This window comes from Taudactylus pleione, unplaced genomic scaffold, assembly GCF_031769625.1.
Source record: "Taudactylus pleione unplaced genomic scaffold, aTauple2 ptg000085l, whole genome shotgun sequence".
NCBI lineage: Eukaryota > Metazoa > Chordata > Amphibia > Anura > Myobatrachidae > Taudactylus > Taudactylus pleione.
Window position 1 is genome coordinate 8322143 of NW_028284487.1, and position 13618 is coordinate 8335760.

Genomic DNA, 13618 nt, shown 5'->3' on the forward strand with positions numbered 1-13618 from the left:
AAAAGATGGCTGCTGTGCGTTCCATCTACCATGTGGACGAAGCTAAACAAAAAGAGACTACTCCAACCATTTTGTAACTTTTTGGCGGCAGTTGAAACTAAGACTCCAGCTGCGGCGGAAGTGACGTCACTATCCAATAAGGCTGTGCGTGCCAAGTGCGTTTCACCGCCGGAAAGGATGGCGGTGCATTCCATATGCATTCCACTGCCATCTTTCCAGTGTTAAATAACCTTTGGATCCTTTTCTTGCATTTTAATGATATATTTAGTCTTAATCATTACTTTTGCCTGTTCATATATGTCTGTATATATTTTTAACCACTTCATTATACTTATATTGTGTTTCCAACATTCCTGGCCACAGGATGTGAGGTCACAGGGTCTAATCATGTGTGGCCTCCATCTTTAACTAGTGTTTGGGTATAATTATAACTCCCTTGTACATTGTCTCTATCACCTTGATGAAGTCTTGCTAATGGTGCATATAGAAGGTCAGATTTCTTATCAGATATGAACGATAACGACTGTAAAAATCGTTCATATCTTTGACATGTAGGGCATGCATCGGCGAACAATGTGCGTTCCCACATGTCAGATAATGATCTCTGACATCGACTGTGTTTGCAGTCAGATTTTGACGATTTCATTCATTTTAATACTGTCAGAAATCGTTCAATCATTCATCGTTGATGAAATTGTTCAAATCGTTGTAAAAATCGTTCAATCGTACTTGGACTCTTCCTAAATCGACAGATAAGTTCATACATTTTTTAATCTTGTACATGTGTCTTTCTCCCATTTGTTCTGTCATTGCATTATTAAACTTGGTCTTTTAACCTTTCATTATCCCTGACTGTGGATTTACATGGTGGGACAAATACATTCCTTATGCTGGGCATACACCATACATCTGTCAGACATTTGTCCAATCTGACTGGTTGGAATGAAAACCAGGTAATGTATGGGAGCAAATTACATTCAACCATTTGGTCCAAACACTGGAAAACCGACATAAATGATTGTTCAAATTGGTAAATTCGTTTGATTTAACCAGTTAGATTGAACGTCATTTTTGTCTTTTTCCCGTGTTTGTGAGCAAGTGGTCGATTGTCATTTGCTCCCATACATTACCAGATTTTTATTCCAACCAGCCAGATTGGCCAGATATCTGACAGATAATTGTATAGTGTATGCCCAGCATAAGAAGGTTTTATGTTGTATGGCTTTATAATAAGGTTGCGTTGTTTAAACGGTTCACACTATGTTGCATTTCTTCTTTTTATTTAATTCAATGAGTCTAATGCCAGATAAGTAGTGACATTATCATCAGTTATTATATCACTTTACTTACTGGGTGCTACACTTTTGACACTATGAGGCGCTTTTTTCTTCACTATTTTTATGTTTAAATTGGTATGTCTGCCTAACACATACAACCCTGATTTCAAGCTGCTTGAGGAGTGTCACATATCACATATCAATCTCCACGGAATTATGGCCCTCATTCAGAGCCGTACGCTCTGAGCAGAGCGCACGCTCTGAATGAGGTCCGCCCTCCATGAAAATGGAGCGTCCTCCTGGACGCTCGTATAGCTGTGGGTCACCACCCACAGCCTATATGAGCGTGCATTTTGATGGCCGCGATGGTCGTGACCATCGCGACCATCGAAACTGCGAGCCGGAGCCTGCGGTAGAGGTTTTCAACCGCAAGCTCCGGAGTGATTTTGGCTCTATCAGAGCCAAAATCACTCCCACTGACATCACTAGTGATGTCAGTGGGCCGGCTTCTGACGGGAGGCATTCCCGTGGGAACGCCCCCGTCAGGGAGGCACGCCCACCAAAGGGGGCGTGCTGTCAATCAACATCGACAGCACGCCCCCTTTGATCAGACACAACGAGCGAAGGACTTTCCTTCGCTTGTCGCGTCTGGCGCACGACGGAGGGAGCTCCGTCGTGCGCATGCTCAGTGCATAACATCGACCCACTTGCGAGCGGACAGCCGCTTGCGAGTGGGTCTGAATCAGGCCCTATATCATTTCCCTTTTTTAAAGAAAAATGTTTTACACTTTTTTCCTTCATTATATATCTATATATTTTTGTGTTATATCACTACCTGTGTGCCTCTACATCTACTGCATTATATATGTATATATTTATTTTCTGAGATACAGTTGTATATATCTCAGTACCAATTAAGCATGCAGGTCCTTTGGAATTTGGGATCAAAGATGATGTTATCAGTGGTAGCTCATACATTTCCAAATAGCATTACCAACATCAAGCAGATCCAGTATTCTACATGGTGGCATATACTGTAGATGGTAGTGAGGTCCAACCACTGGCACTGTCCAGTAATGGCCATTCATCATCAGAAGGAGATAGGACCACTAGGACCACTTAATATTCAGCAAACTCAGAAAACTTAAAGTTTTCGGAGTTTTCCTGCGAGAACAAACGCCATTTTCGGACGGCACTTGTTGTCAGAGCCCCGCTCCTTCCTATGGGAAGGAGTTCCGGGGATGCAAAGGGAGATCCCTCCTTCGCCTCCTTACTGTCTCCCCAGCAGATGGATGGGATAGGTAAGTAACGCTGCTACAGCAGCTGTCCCCATACAGGAATTGCTCTGGTGATAAGCGCCCCCTTCAGTGACGTGGATACTTAATCCCCCTAGCTTCACAGTGATACTAACATTACACATTCAGCAAAGCCTGGAAGGCTTCACTGTACCTGGAAAGGCTTTTGCTACATTCTCATTGCTACTATCACACACGCCGTCTATAGAAGGTGTAAGCAGTGCAAACAACAGTAAAGTCAGTAAAGTAAGCTAACCGCTGTTTGTTAAATACAGAATGGAGCTTAGTGGTGCTAGAGGGGTTATGGTATATTTTTAACTGCAGACCTCAGTATATCAAATCTTATGTGATTCTCTTATCCAATAGTGTGAAAGCTTCTACATGTAACTATGAAATCATTCCTCAATCAGACATACATTTAATCATATATAATCATATAAATAAAGATCGTCTCTCTTCTCATTTGATTAGCAGGAGGACCATGTGATTATAATATAATATTACAAATTATTATAAAACAAACAATGTTGCAGCACTTTTGCTCTTTACAGAGCTCTTTTTCCACACTGCAATTTTTCCTCAAGTTTCTCCCATTCTGTACACCCAGGGTGGGGAACCTTTTTTCTGCCTTGGGCCATTTTGATATCTATAACATTATTTGCGGGCCCGGTGCAGGCCACGCCCCTCCATGTGATGTCACACAGGGCGGGGCCACAATCCTGAGAATGTTCCAGGGAGCTGTAAGGGCAGCGGTGTGACCATCTAAAGCATCCTAAGGACGCTGCAGGCGGCACGGCTACATAGATTCTGGCTGTAAGGGTGCCATTCTAGGCACCCTGTTAGCCAGACGAGCCTAGCAGAAATAAGCTCAGAGGGCCAGACCAAATGATTCTGCGGGCCTTATATGGCCCCCGGGCCTGATGTTCCCCATCCCTGCTGTACACCAAAGGCTTCTTCAAGATGAGGAAAGTTCCATCATGTAAAAGATAAAAAATGCAGTCCTTCATTTAACAGACTATGACAATATCATGTCACGATATCAACACATGTCACTGCCATGATAGCAACTACAGAATCTGTCTCCTTTGCTGATGCATTGGTCATCTCTGAACCATGTCACCTCTTTCAGATTGAAACCTGTCCTCTGTTTTATTCCACAAATGGATACAGGTCATCTATTTGGATGTACTAACAGGTCATGAGACTATAGGGAGATTTATTAAGCTGCAAATTTTATGGCAGTTTGAAACCACTGTAAATCATCCAACATCGCCAACGATTTTGCCCTCTAATTCACCAGATTTATTATCCAGCAGTTTGGAGGGTAGAAAAGAAATTGTTGGTGCTTGTGGTTGCCAGTAGCAACGTTAACATGAAAAACCCCTCTATTTCAACAATGGTCTGTGCTACAGTCACTATCAGACGCGAGACCACTGCACTTAGGCATCTGACATGATTTGGAGCCATCGCCAGGTTCCAGCTTTCCTCTCTTCTGCTGAATCTTGTACTCGTGTTCATGTGACAGCCCAGTGCTCCCTCGCCCCAAATTAAGACTTGCTTAGGGTATAAATTACTGTCCTCGTTGCTACAATAATATACTTAATGAGGGTTCTAAGATATTAGAACTGATAATGCTTTAGCTGTCTCCCCCTTAAAGGCAGCCAAGGTCAGATTCCCTGGCCAATTTGTGTGCATATAAGAGAGGTACCAGAGCTCATATTGAGTGGTATAAGAAAGGTTTGAATTCTTTATCATTAGGATAATATGTTCAATACTGTTCGATTGCTGAGGGGCACTGATGACTGAACAAAGTGGCGGTATTGGTAGAATTTTCTATGGGATACGTGATGCTTTTCTTGAATTTTCACAAATTAATAAAGTCACCTGTAATCAGGGGTATAACGTGGGTGGAGCTCATGCTTTAGGCACCTGCTACAGCGGGAGTTGCCAACCGCTGTGATATTATTTTTTTTCCCAAAGCATTAAGTACAGTATCATGACATCAGCTGGTAGAGCAAATGGCACAAAAATGATGGGAGAACTGTCAGGAGTGCTCCCACTCCTCTGTTACCAAAGGGGGCACAGCTCTTACTGTATACATGCTGCGCCCCCTGACCTCTTCTCAGAGTACTCTTTGACCACTGGCCTGGAAGTTGAACTGGTGAGTGCCTCTCCTGTCTCCACTTTTCCCTGCTGCATTCATTAATGTGCTGACTGCCATCTCCTGATGTCTCGCCATCTTGCTCTCCCTCAGGTAAATTAACTAAAAAGAATAGTTTTTGGTCAGTTTTGGCTTTTTATGCCATATCCCCGTGCAAGGCTGGTGCAAGCTCTCTCTACACCCTAGGCAAGGCTTCAGCCTAGCGCCCCCACAAGCCCCCCTCCATGTACTAAAGACATGTACTTCCTGCACACAGGAGGGTAACACACACATACACAGCACCAGGCTGCAAGTAACCACTGCGACAAATCCCAGCTGTGACTAAAGATCAGAGATTCACACAGCAACAGCAATGACGTCGCCCCATCCCTGACACTCACCACACACCTTACACAGCAGCATGGCGAAGGCACAGTCTGGACAGTGCCCTCCACCCCCGTCGGTACATGAAGCATGAGCTCCAATGGACAAGCGACAAGCCCCTGTGCTGCTTGCAGTATGACCCGGGATAACTGCTTAGCCTCTGCCCGCAATACCGCACGCTGCATGATGATTAAGCCTTCAGGGGGCCCTCTCCCTCTTACACCACCTCCCCTGACCGTGCCCATTATGTGCGGACGCCTCCTCCCACACCTCCATGAGGCAGCAGCACAGGTCCAACCAGTGGGGGCACATAACATATACATACATACTAACGATACTGCCTTTGAACCTCTATATACCCCTGCCTATACCTTCTAATATCCTGCCTATAAACCTCTAAGGATGACGCTAATTTGCGTACGCAGTCATACATTAAATAAAGACTCCAGACCTAGAACCTGTGATTCCAAAGCACAAAGTATTATTCAAGTAAAAGTACAGCAGTTACACGCTATGATCCTCATATAATTTTAGCACAAAGAAATTATACAGACCCAAGTACAATTATACATACGCAGCGCTCTCTGGTCCAGATGTTAGGCATCAGCAAGAAACCCCTCATCAATCAGCATTCAGCACGAAGACTAGGAACCCAGGGTCAGAGCACACATATTTATACCCCCCAGGAATAAACAACACAATAGAGAAGTTTGTTGCTAAAACCATTGGTCCTAAAGGAGAGGGCATATGTTACAAGGTATTTAACAGGTTGGTTCAAATAGACACAGTCCAGCCTCTAACAACTGGTGGTCTCTGGTTTCCCGCCTCATGCAAATCCTAACAGTTGTTCATATAATGTACATTTTGTTTCTTGAAGTCTCTGCGGTCCATAAGTTGAGAATGCATGTTGCAATCTCTCCATCGATATTACCGGAATACTGTTGAGAGAATACGCATCAGTACAATACCAAACATAGCTTATCACGTTTAAAACCTTAGTTACGAAATAACCTTTATTTCCTAGCAATGATAGCAAATGTGCATACTCGAATCTTATACCTTAAAGCTTATGGAACCTTGTATGTGAATATGTAATGTGTGAGTATGTGGAGTTTGATGTAAAGACGCTAGTTAACTTGGGGCAGATGCGTGTGCATGGCGCTAATATTCAGCGTTGTCATATAGGATCTTATGCATTCGCTAATATGCGACTAGTTAACAGTGCAATTGTGCGTATTAATGTGTGTGAGAAATGGTGAAAGGTGCAATCGCATGATGCTAATAGTAATATCGCCACATGTACTAAAGTGTGAGTTTATCTTAAATGGCGCTTAGGCGGCCATTCGCAAAATGGCGTCTTGCAATCTCATTTCCAAGATGGCGTCTTGCGGCCAGTTGCAAGATGGCGTCGTTGCGATCCAATTTTAACCTGATCTTGTCTCAGTCAATAATCCAGCTTCGACAGTCCACCCTTTGATAGCGAACAACATGCTATCACAATCTGATTTTAAAATATAATTTAGGCTTACATTTATATACTATTTAGTGTTATTATGGGATGGCATAAGGTGGTTCTTAATCCATCAATAATGTGTCTCTGAGTGGGGACATAAAACTACTATTATACGCACACCGCGGATCTTGGAAGATCATGTGAAAAGTGTGGGGATACACCAGTCCTATAAAGGTAGTCTTGAAGGGGAAATTTGAGACTATATTATCTGAGGTGTTTTAAAATAACATTTCAATAATACATTCTATGCATGTCTAAATATAATACATTAAATGATGGTATTTCCTAGTTCAGGGTTGTAATGCAGTTCTGTATTTACCTCAGTATTCATACTGACCACCATCATAATTTCATTTTTTTCGTTTTACTCTATTTTTACATTTTCCACACTTCAACACAATAGGAACACACCGGACACATATGCCAATTATTATGATGACAATCAGTATAAGGATTAAGAATTTGCCTATGCTGGTGGTCACTTCCTGGACCCATTCCCCTAGACCTGAGAACCATTTCACTGGGTTCAGCCATGAAACCCATCCTTCTATCTTCTCCCCTACTTCAGCCACTGAAGCATTATGGTTCTTACGAAATTCCCATTTTAGCTGCAGAATTTCATCCATCTTCCAGTCTATCACCTCCTTGGGGTCGCTGGTATCATTGGTGACATAGGTGCAACATTTTACTCCGAACTGGGTGTCCAATGTTACGCATTACCCTCCAGTAACAGCAGTTAAATAATTCAGCACTAGTCTGTGTTGCACCAGTTCTTTCTTGTACGCTTGCAATTCTCTCCCTGTATACCTGAATGTGTCATCGTACATCTCGGTGATATTATCTATCAATTTAGCAAGTTCATGAATGTATCTAAAGTTTAATGTACCCCGAGTGATCCTGGTGGGATCCAATGCGACTAAAAATTGAAATCCAGTTGTCTCACTAATTAACTGAGTGGCTTTGTGCACGTCACCAGGTATCATATTTCGTTTGCCTCTGTGTTCATATTGTGTGTGAAGATATGGTGACGGTGTGTTTTTATGTATACCAAGCATTTCAACATGTGTGAGGGTCATAACTTCTGGGACTACTCTTCCCAGGTAACACAAACCTTCGGAACTCGGGGAAAGCCACTTATACGCTTTTCTTCCACATATAAAATATACATTATCAGGGAGAACATAAGGAATGGTATGCATCATTATCATTAAGCACATTTCCCTTGCAAAAAATCCTATTTCTGGGTCTTCCATCTGGTACATGCAAGTTTCTGGCTGTATTATTTTAGCACAATAACCATCTGGCACCTTACCAATAATTTCTTTGGTGGAACTCAATGCATACCGGTACCTAAAATGTCTCCCACTAGATTTAATTGAGCGTAACAGATCATGGTTTATGGACTCATTATCAGCTCTTTGTGAGAAGGTCATCGTCTGATTATTCCCTGTCACTTCCCAACTCCCGGGTTTATTAGGGTTGGTTATGTTTAAACACAAAAGTGATCTATCTACTTAGAATTGATAGAGTTTGAAATGAGGTGGTTTGGATGAGAGGAATTTTCCATCCAATGTTTTCCCTTTCTGTAATTCTAAAATTTACGTGATATTCAGTGGAAATGGCACCAACCCTACATTATGCTGTCCCTGTGGCACATGTGAACACACCCAGCAATCAGTTTGATTTAACACTTTGCCTACCATGCTATGATAATCCTCTAAAGGATACCCACCCCAGTACGGGTTATATTTAGGCTGGCACCGCTGGATACAATTCTCATCAACTAGGGACCCACAAAGCTCACAAATACAGGAATCTTCAGACGATAAACCTCCACACCGTCCCCGTATCCGGAATAACAGCTCTCTTAACAATAACAGTACTAAGATTGGTCAGACACTCCCCTGATTGGCTTTGCACTTCTTCTGACTCCACTCCATCCATTGCCACAACAAGACCTGCATATTTCTTTTAGTTCAGGTATCTCACTACAACCTTTTCAATCCTTCCAGAACAAGTTCGCGAGCAACAGGTCCACGCTATCAGCCTTGTCTCCAACTTCTTTCTCTACCAGTTGATTGACCTTTTTGCAGTGAGTGGAATGGACCCAGGTATCTCTCTCAGCCACCTTCAACGATGTAGTACTTGTCAGCAGCACCTGGTACGGACCTTCCCACCGATCAGTCAAACAACCTGAACACAAGAAATTTCTGATCATAACATATTCTCCTGGTTCAACATCATGACAGTTAGTTTCAGGCATATCATTGGACAACAATTTCAGTTTCTGCTGCTGTTGTTTTAACTGCTTACTCATTGATATAAGATACTTTACAGTTACCTCGTTGTTACCTTTCAAGTCTTACTGTGGACTTATAATCAAATGAGGTTGTCTACCGAACAGTATTTCAAAGGGAGTCAGATTTAGAGGGGGTCTGGGAGTGGTCCTTATACTATGCAGGACCAACGGTAATGCTTCTGGCCAACCTAGTCCAGTCTCTGCCATGATTTTACTTAACTTATTTTTAATAGTCCCATTCATCCTCTGTACCTTGGCACTGGCTTGCGGTCGGTAGGGGGTGTGCAGTCGGCTATTAATACCCATCAGCTTTCACATATTTTGAAAAACATCACCTGTGAAATGAGTATCCCTGTCACTCTCGATGATTTTAGGGATACCGTATCTGTATACAAATTCCTGAACTATTTTCTTGGCAGTAAACGCAACAGTATTAGTGGCCGCTGGGTAGGCCTCAACCCAATTCGAAAATACATCAGTGCACACTATTACATACTTAAGATTCCTGCAGGGTGGTAATTGGATGAAATCAATTTATATCACCTGGAAAGGTGCATCAGTCGGTGGAATGTGGGACGGTTTGGTAGGGATCACTTTCCCTATGTTCTTCCTCAAGCAGGTCAGACAGGACATTGCTATCTTTTCTGCTTGTGAAGAAAAACCTGGTGTGCACCAGTATGCTCTCACCAACTTGCACATACTTTGCTTTCCCAGATGAGTCAGACCGTGTGCTGCCTCAGCCAGGCTGGAGTAATATGCCTTGGGGGCTACTGGCTTACCTTGTCCGTCCCTCCAGGACTCTTGCCCACATCCCTTGGACTTCCAAATGGACTTTTCCTGAATTGAACACAAATTTTGCATCTCAATTAATTTCAGCATATCAATTGTTTTGGAAAGATAATTTTTTCAGTGGGAGAAAACATTTTTAACTCTGCCTCCCATTTTGCAGCTTCATCGGCTCTGTTTTTGCCCAGTGACACCGGGTTATCCTCACATGTATGGGCTTTATACTTGATCACTGCCACCGCTTTGGGAAGTTGGATTGCTTCTAAAAGATGTTTTATGTGTCGGGAATGTGCAACTGGTGTGCCTGCTGCTGTCATAAAACTTCTCAAACGCCATAGAGCCCCGAAATCGTGCACCACCCTGAACACATACCTCAAGTCAGTGTAAATGTTAGCAGATTTGCCTGCTGCCAGTTCACACGCTCTAGTTAGTGCTACTAACTCTGCCACCAGTGAGGAGGACCAAGAGGTTTGGCTTCTATGATGTCCGTGTCATTTACAACAGCATAACCTGTACATAATTCACCTGTGTCTGTCTATGACAATTCCCATCCGTGTAAAAAGTCACATCTACACCTCTAAAGGTGTGTCATGTGTCAGGTCTAGCAGTAAAGGTCTGATTCAGATATTCCATACAATCGTGTGTATCATTATGTCTGCTGAACTCACCCTCCGCCAGCAACTCATCTCCTTCCACCCTTTGTAAATCATGTTGTACATATGGTAAATACGTTGCTGGATTCAGCATGCTGCAACGTTTAACAGTGTTCGCAGGTGCGATTAGAGCTAGTTCCCATTTGGTAAACCTAGCCGAAGAGATGTGTCTGGTTTGAGCAGAGTTCAGCAGAGCAGATACAGTGTGGGGAGTATAGACTATCATATCATGACCCAATACTACATCCTCACTTTTACTCACCAATAGAGCGGTAGCTGCTACACTTCTCAAACAGGTGGGGAGTGATCTCGCCACAGTGTCCAATTGGGCACTGTAGTATGCTACGGGCCTACTGGCATCACCATGTTTTTGTGTAAGGACACCTGCAGCACAACCATCGGCTTCCGTACAATACAAATCAAAAGGTTTCTCATAATCAGGTATCCCCAATGCAGGTGCTTTGGTCAGACTATCCTTAAGATTAAGGAAAGCCTGCTCTGATTCCTCTGTGTGTATGACACAATCGGGCTTTGAGGAAGAGACTTAGGCCCTGATTCAGACCCGGACGCAAGTGGGCGTACGTACGTTCGGCGTACGTAAAAAAATATTTAAATTCAAGCACTCGCTCGTATTTTCGTACGCAGCTAAAAATCCGCCCCAAACTCAACAGACCCCTCCTCTAACTAACGAGCATGCCAAATAGCGAGCGTACATCCCCGAAATGGCTTGAAGGGAACGCACGCACAAGTACAAACCGGAAGTGGGCCTGTCAGATTCCGATTACCTGCTCCTTTATTCTGCCTACCTCCCTCAATCGTATCATGCCAATCAATGTATCAATTGGCTTAATTGGTTTTTTTTTTTCAACACAATGCAATAAACTTTAATCTTGTCCGTGTTTGTGTTTACCCGCAGAATACGTACGGCTTAAACATTCGCTTTTATTGGTCAAAATACATGTTAGCCCCAATTAAACAATTGTTCTATTTGTTTGGATCCCCGCATATTTTCTGTTGTTCATTTCTTTATTTAAATTTGCTTACGCATGTCACTACATCAAGCCTATCATAACTCTCAAGAGATTTCTGGCCCTGTCGAACATATGACTCATACACTAACCAATAGAATTGGTCCTGTTAATTTCCCAAATACATTAGCCAATCAAATTTTTTGTGGGTGCTTTATTAAAATTAATTTTTAAAAAATACACCATTGCCATCATGAGAGCCGCCGCATTCACCAGGCGCGAGCTGCTGGTGCTCACGGAGGTGATGGACAGGCGGATCACCAGGCAGCCTCCACCCATCACAAATCGCAGAAAGCGTTCCGCATATGCGGAGGTACATCGCCGCTCACGCCGACATATCGGCCAGCTGGAGCGCAGGTGGTCGGACCTGCACCGGCGGACGCCCCGCTTGCTGGCATGCTTTCGCATGCAGATCACGGAAAGTAAGTTTTAGGGACTGTGGTTTTCATGTTTATCTTGTGGGCCCTAACTGCATGTGCATGTTTTCATGTCTGTCCTATTTATTCATTGTACTCATATCTGCATGGCCATGTTTTCATGTCTGTCCTATTTATTCATTGTACTCATATCTGCATGGCCATGTTTTCATGTCTGTCCTATTTATTCATTGTACTCATATCTGCATGTGCATGTTTTCATGTCTGTCCTATTTATTCATTGTACTCATATCTGCATGGCCATGTTTTCATGTCTGTCCTATTTATTCATTGTACTCATATCTGCATGGGCATGTTTTCATGTCTGTCCTATTTATTCATTGTACTCATATCTCCATGGCCATGTTTTCATGTCTGTCCTATTTATTCATTGTACTCATATCTGCATGTGCATGTTTTCATGTCTGTCCTATTTATTCTTTGTACTCATATCTGCATGGCCATGTTTTCCTATTTGTGTTGTCTTATTTTTTATTTTTTTTTGGATTCATGTTGAAACTAACCACAATTTTTTTAACATCTTTTAGGGGCACAGCAAAGACTACGGCGTCATCAGCAGACAAGACGCCGGTCACGGCCCCTCTCTCCAACCCCCAATTCCTCAATTACCCCCTCCTCCCCAGACCCTGTGGCCGAGATTTCGAGGCTACTTCCCCTCCAGCCCAATTCCCCCTCTCCTCCAACCGCCCCTCCTCCAAATACCCCCTCCCAGGATTCAGCCAACACCCTGCCCCTAGGTTTGGGGAATGTAGCCACCTCCGAGGAGGTCGAGGGAGTGGCTTTTCGCTCTGGCGTTTTGCAGAACGGTATGTTTTTTTTGTTTTTTTTTTGGGCACCACAAACTGTTTGTATGTAATCATGTGTCGTCCCCTTTTTTGTGGGCTTTTTGTCGCCTTTTTGTATTTTTTGGGGCTGTCTTTACCTGTTCCTGCTGATTTCACCATACACATATCACACCTGTGGGCATTTTTTTTTGGCCCTTGTATTTTTGGCCTACCACATTTTGGGGTGCTGGGTTTTATCCGTGTAATGATGGTTTTTTTCACAAGCTTTTAAGTTTTGGTTTGCTTGTTTTGTGTTGTTTTTGAATGTGGCTTCATTATTGATGTATTAATCCCCAAACTTTTGTCACCCACAGAGGAACAGAGGCGTCGGGCTGAAATATGTCAGTGTGTGGCCCATATGCGGGAGCAAGTCACCGGGCTGCTGCAGGGCCTTGACCATCTGGCGGTCCTCCTTAGGAATTAGTTTTTTTTTTTTTTTTTTTACAAATTGTTTAAAAATAAATCAGTTTTAATTAACGCTCTGTCTCATGCGTTTTTTGAAAATCAAAGATTCTTTACACTGACATAAGTAGACTCTTCAAGCAAGGATTGCCAATTAATCTCACTACAGATTGTGTGTTGTATTTTGAAGGCAAACTGGCACAAGAAACACCTACCAGTACCAATGTCATTTTCCTTTTTTGGGGTGGGCAACATTATAGTTTACAACATTTTACAGGTTCCTATTTGGTGGGCAAGCTGCTTAGGCCGATCTTACGAAGCCAACTGATTGTACAGGATTCCTTGGTGTGTTGGTTTGTACCCCAAAAACATATTACATTTTAGCTCAACTTGCTTCATTACTGGGTTACCCCTTAGGCAAATGTAACGTTTGTGAGCTTGGTTACACTTGCTTCTAACGTGCCCAAAAAGGAAACAAATTACACTCTCCAAAAATGTATTCACAACAGAAATCAAAAAACAAAGTGGTCACTCACAAACAAAACACAGTGATAATCAGAAATACACCACATACCAAAAA